Consider the following 6,595-nt stretch of genomic DNA (forward strand, 5'->3'; position numbering starts at 1 on the left):
TTGGAGTTAGAAGCTGAAATCTCTTCTGACCATGCTAGACAATGCTTATCATATATTGTCACAGCTTCTCGCTATTTAAAAGAGGCGGCTTCTGATGCCGGTATCCTAGCAGCCAAGGCCTCTACTACGTCAGTCCTGGCTCGCCGGATATTGTGGCTGAGATCCTGGTCTGTGGATCTGGACTCTAGAAAAACCCTGGAGGTACTCCCTTTCAAGGGAGATATTCTGTTTGGGGAGGACTTAAATAAGATAGTGGCTGACTTGGCTACTGCCTGTCTGCCAAGTACCGCTCCTTCTGTGTCGAAGGCTAAAGGTACTTCCTTTCGCCCCTTTCGTCTTTCAGGTAAAGCAAAGGGTCAGGCGTACAACAAGCAGGCCCGCACTTCCAAACCTGGTAAGCCAAAAAGAGCCTGGGTGGCCCGTCAGCCAGCTTCCAAGGCCGATAAGCCTGCCGCATGACGGGGTGGGCCTCCCCCTGGGGGATCCCAGGGTGGGGGGCCGGCTTCTAGGGTATACCCAGGAATGATTGAAGACCACTTCAGATGCCTGGGTACGGGAAGTCGTCACTCGAGGTTACGCCATAGCCTTCAAAAACCGACCCCCTCATCGATTTTGCCAGACAGACGTCCCTTTGGACCAGACAAAAGCAAACACTCGCATTCGGTGGTACAGACCTTCCTGGATACAGGAGTCATAGTACAGGTGCCTCTTGCGCAGAGAGGCCGGGGGTACTATTCACCGCTGTTTCTAGTCCCGAAACCGAATGGGTCCTCCCGGCCCATTCTCAACCTCAAGGCATTGAACAGGTTTGTGAAGGTTTCCAAGTTCCGTATGGAAACCCTTCGCTCTATAGTTCTGGCCTTGGAACCTGGGGACTACATGGTCTCCCTGGACATACAGGATGCTTACCTGCATATTCCTATAGCAGCGTCACATCAGCAATACCTGAGGTTTGCTATTGGCAACCTCCATTACCATTTTCGGGCGTTACCTTTTGGTTTAACAACGGCTCCGCGAGTCTTCACAAAAGTTATGGCGGTGATGACGGTGGTACTCCGCCATCAAGGGGTCATGATACTGCCGTATCTGGACGACTTGTTAATCCTGGCAAATTCCCTAAAACTTCTCCTACGTCATTTAGAAATGACGGTCCGGTTTCTACAAGCCCACGGGTGGCTCATCAACTGGAAGAAATCCTCCCTGATCCCTGCTCAGAGCATGGTGCATCTGGGAGCGCTATTGGACACTCACAACCAGAGGTTGTTCTTGTGTCAGGAGAAAGTCCTGAAGCTTCAGGACAGGATTCGTTGCTTCCTTTCTCGTCCGCAAGTGTCGATACATTCGGCGATGCAGGTGCTGGGCCTCATGGTATCAGCATTCCACATGGTGGCGTATGCTCAATTCCATTCTCGCCCCCTCCAGAGGCTGATTCTAGCTAAGTGGGACGGCCTGCCTCACCGGATCAGGTCTCAAATGATCTCATTGACTCCGAAGGTCCGTCTGTCGCTGCTCTGGTGGCTCCGGGACCAACAATTGTGCAGGGGCCGTCCCTTCTGGATATCCAACTGGGTCCTGTTGACGACAGATGCCAGTCTAAGAGGTTGGGGCATGGTGCTGGAGTAACACTCCCTTCTCAATCAACATTCTGGAGTTGCGGGCGGTCTTCAATGCATTGAACCTAGCCCAGCTTTTAATTCAGAACCGTCCTGTTCAAGTGCAGTCGGACAACGCCACCACAGTGGTTTACATAAATCATCAAGGCGGCACTCGAAGCCGTCTGGCAATGAAGGAAGTCTCACGGATTCTACATTGGGCGGAACGCCATCTACCGGCCATATCGGCAATCTTCATTCCGGGAGTCCTGAATTGGGAAGCGGACTTTCTCAGTCGTCAGGACGTACATGCCGGCGAGTGGGGCCTCCATCCAGAAGTGTTTCAACTCCTAGTGGAAAAGTGGAGTCTTCCAGACGTAGATCTGATGGCTTCTCGACACAATCACAAGGTTCCGGAGCAAGGACAAGGGATCCTCAAGCAGCATTCGTGGATGCGCTGGCGGTGCCGTGGAGGTTTTGGCTGCCGTACGTGTTCCCTCCGGTGTCACTCCTGCCCAGGGTAATTTGGAAGTTCAAGCAAGAAAAAGGAATTCTGCTTCTCATTGCTCCAGCGTGGCCCAGACGACACTGGTTCTCAGACCTGCAAGGCTTATTGTCAGAGTGTCCAATTCTACTTCCACAACGCCCAGACCTCCTCGTTCAGGGCCCTTGTGTCTACCAGGACCTAGCCCGGCTGTCTTTGACGGCATGGCTCTTGAAGCTTCCGTCTTAAGGGCTAAAGGGTTTTCTGAGGCGGTCATTCAAACTATGTTGCGGGCCCGGAAACCGGCTTCGGCTCGGATTTACTATAGGGTCTGGCATTCTTACTTTGTTTGTTGCGCATCTAACGATTATGACGCTTACAAGTTTAGTATAGCCAAGTTGTTGGCTTTTCTTCAGCAGGGCCTGGACTTAGGCCTACGTCTGGCCTCCCTCAATGTTCATAAATCTGCCTTGTCGGTGTGGTTTCAGAGAAAAATTGTGACCTTACCTGATGTGCATACCTTTACTCAGGGTGTGTTGCGTGTCCAACCTCCCTATGTCCCGCCTGTGGCTCCTTGGGACTTGTCGGTGGTTTTGGAGGCGATACAAGAGTCTCCGTTTGAACCTCTTGGTTCAGCTGATCTTAAGTGGCTTTCCCTTAAGGTGGTGTTTCTGCTGGCTATTGCTTAAGCTAGAAGAGTGTCTGATTTGGGTGCCTTGTCCTGTAGTTCCCCATATCTGATATTTCACCGGACCGGGCGGTTCTTAGGACTCGTCCCGGATATTTACCTAAAGTGGTTTCCTCGTTCCACCTTAACCAGGAGATTGTGGTTCCGGCATTTGTTTCTCCTTATCTGTCTCGCAAAGAGAAGTCTTTGGATGTGGTACGGGCTCTCCGAATCTATGTGAAGAGAACTGCTTCCATTCGGAAATCTGATTCTCTCTTTGTACTGTTTGGATTTCACAAACGGGCTGGCCTGCTCACAAGCAGACTTTGGCCAGATCGGTTAGAATGGTGATTGCACATGCTTATGTGAGGGCTGGTCTGTCGACTCCTGCTCACATTACGGCCCATTCTACTCGGTCTGTTGGACCTTCTTGGGCGGCCCGCCGTTGTGCGACCCTTGAACAATTGTGCAAGGCGGCTACGTGGTCCTCAGTGAACACGTTCATAAGGTTCTATGCCTTTGATACTGCCGCTTCCCAGGATGCTTCCTTTGGATGCCGGGTTCTTGTGCCCGCTACAGTGCGTCCCCTCCCATAAGGAACTGCTTTAGGACATCCCCAATTTCTATCCTCCGCAGCAGAAAATGAGATTTATGGTAAGAACTTTCCTTTGTTAAATCTCTTTCTGCGAGGTACACTGGGCTCCACAATGCATCCACCCTGACGCACTTAGCTTCTTTAGGTTGGTATGGCATTAGCCACTGACACTTCTCCTGTCGTGAGAGTGTGGTGTATGTGGCTACTAACTGTTGTCGTCTCTTTTCCTGCTACTGCATTGGGCTGGTTAACTAAAAACTGAGCTCCTGTGCAGGGAGGTGGGGTTATAGAGGAGGCGGCGCTGTGCATTCTGGGAACAGTCAAAGCTTTGAGACTTTTGGTGCCTCGGATCAAGATCCTACTCTACACCCTAATGTCTATCCTTGTGGAGCCCAGTGTACCTCGCAGAAAGAGATTTAACAAAGGTAAGTTCTTACCATAAATCTCGTTTTCTCTTTTTCCTCCTCCTTCCTATTTGCACAGCTTTTTTCTCTTGCATATCACCTACAGCCTTCTTCATCTATGTGGCACTGTACCCCTGAACTCCACTTGCTCGTAGCCTTTACATTTTTCAGCGGCTCTACCTTTTAGTTTTGCGCAGGCTACTGGATTCATATATCAGCAGTGGTGCAAATACAGAAAATTTCTTAGTGGTACTGTGAGCATGTGCAGAAGGCGCAAAAAATGGGCATGACCACGTGTCATGAGCACTAGGTGACTTGAAAGTGGGGTGTGTCACCTTTTTCTCATCACTCTGGGAACATTCCTATCCATTCCATTCCAAATAGACCTTACTCCATGTTGGGTTCTCTGCAACGGACAGCCTCTGAAGAAATTGATCCTCCCTGGGCAGAAAGAGCCTTCAGTTGGTGTTCACTGTTCAAGTAGTAGACTTTATGTTACAGAAGATGCCTGTTGGTGTAGGAATATAACCAATGTCATGATCATACAACAGAGGTTCAACCAGTCTCTGACCTCCGGCCCCTGTATCCCCTCCAGCCTCCTGCCCCCAGTCTTTCCATCTTTCTGCCCAGTGTCTCCCTCCAGCCTCCTGCTCTGTCACTCCAGCTTCCTGCCCCCAGCCCGTCACTCCAGACTCCGGCCCCATCTTTCAAGCCCCCTGTTCAGGGCCGATTCTAGACCAAGCAGAGTCCAGGGTGAAAATTTACTTTCCACCCTCACCCAAAAAGACGTAAAAATTTACTTTCCACTCTCAACCCCCCCCACCCCATCCCCCTCAAAAAAAAAAAAAATATATATATATATGTTTTAGTTTAAGCAGAATGAGATGTGGTGCGTGCAAGCTGCAGGTACTGCCAGATACACATAATGCCCACAGTACTGCCAGATACACATAATGTCCCCAGTACTGCCAGATACACATGTCCCCGGTATTGCCAGATACACATACTGCCCCCCAGTATTGCCAGCTACACATTCTGCCCCCAGTACTGCCAGATACACAATGTCCCCAGTACTGGCAGATACACATAATGCCCCCAGTAGTCCGGTCTCCGGCGTACATTTTAAATATGGCGCTAGCTCGTGAGCCAATCAGGAGCTGCAGCTGCTGGACCGCAAGCTCTGACGGTGGTGTCACATCTGTGATGGGTACTTACATTAATTAGGTACTAACTGTTGGTTACCTTGAACTATTTATTTAAAAGGTGCTTTATACTTATGCACATATTGCAAATCCATTATGACAGGTGAGTGGACCAAAAGGACACTAGGGATTAATTACCTTATACTGTGCCATACAGCATAAGGTTATTCATTCTGTGTCCTCTCAGTCCACTTGAAGCACCTGTCATAATGGGTTGTAATATGTGCATTAGTATGAAGCACCTTTTAAATAAATATTTCAAGGTAACCAAGTATCACTACTGGGGAGCTAAACAGACTAATAGCCAGCCTGTCTTACAAAGATCCAGCTCCCCCACGGCTCTGACACTGAGGGAATCCCCCTGTATACTACAGTCCTAAGCAGCTGAAGACACGCACCGCCGGCACACCCAATGCCGGGAGATGCAGTGCTGCTGCTGCTCCTCATCCGTCCTGCCAGCGTCCACTCCCTTAATGCCATGTGGTGCGCAATGATGTCAGATGTCATCGTGCACCCCACAGTGAGAAAGTGAGAGGGTTGGCACATAGTGCACTGTACTATATTATGTGAATGAAACATGGCGGCGGGTGATGGCAATAGCCCTGTTTGTCTGCGCCTAGATCCACCCCTGCTCCTGTCCCCTGGGTCTCCAATCTCCTGTCCATGGCCGGACTGGTCATCTGGCGCTTCTGGCACATGCCAGAAGGGCTGATGGGCAGGTGGGCCGAATCGGTCGCTCAGAGAGCAGGAAGGCCGCGCGCAGCATTCACAAATGCCAGGGCCGAATCGAGGCCCCAGTCAGTGGCTGCTCCTGTCCATTGTGTCTCTCCAGCCTCCTGCCCATCACTCCTGCCACCTGAGTGAGTTGCTACAGCGATAGTGAAAGGGATCAGAAACTATGTATATAGGAGTGCGTTTCAGCACCAAGGAGAGCACCGCTATAGTACTGTACAGCCATGGCCAAAGGTTTTGAGAATGACACAAATATTAATTTTCACAAAATCTGCTGCCTCAGTTTTTATGATGGCAATTTGCATATACTCCAGAATGTCATGAAGAGTGATCAGATAAATTGCAATTAATTGCAAAGTCCCTCTTTGCCCTGCCACAAAAGGACCAGTTGACATCATGTCAGTGATTCTCTCGTTAACACAGGGGAGAGTGTTGACGAGGACAAGGCTGGAGATCACTTTGTCATGCTAATTAAGTTAGGATAACAGACTGGGGGGTCTATTTACTAAGCCTTGGATGGAGAAAAAGTCGCTGGAGATAAAGTTCCAGCCAATCACCTTTTAACTGCCATGTCACATGCTGTGGGGCAGATGTATTAAGCCTGGAGAAGGCATCAGGAAGTGATAAACCAGTGATATGTGCAAGGTGATAAACACACCAGCCAATCAGTTCCAATATGTAAATTAACAGGACCCGATTGGCTGGTGCGTTATCACCTTGCACATATCACTGGTTTATCACTTCCTTATGGTTTATCACTTCCTTATGCCTTCTCCAGGTTAATACATCTGCCCCTGTGTTTGAAAAATGGCAGTTAGGAGCTGATTGACTGGTACTTTATCTCCAGCGACTTTATTTCCATCCAAGGCTTAGTAAATAGACCCTTGGAAACTTTAAAAGGAGGGCGGTGCTTGAAATC

This window comes from Pseudophryne corroboree, chromosome 1, assembly GCF_028390025.1.
Source record: "Pseudophryne corroboree isolate aPseCor3 chromosome 1, aPseCor3.hap2, whole genome shotgun sequence".
Taxonomy (NCBI): domain Eukaryota; kingdom Metazoa; phylum Chordata; class Amphibia; order Anura; family Myobatrachidae; genus Pseudophryne; species Pseudophryne corroboree.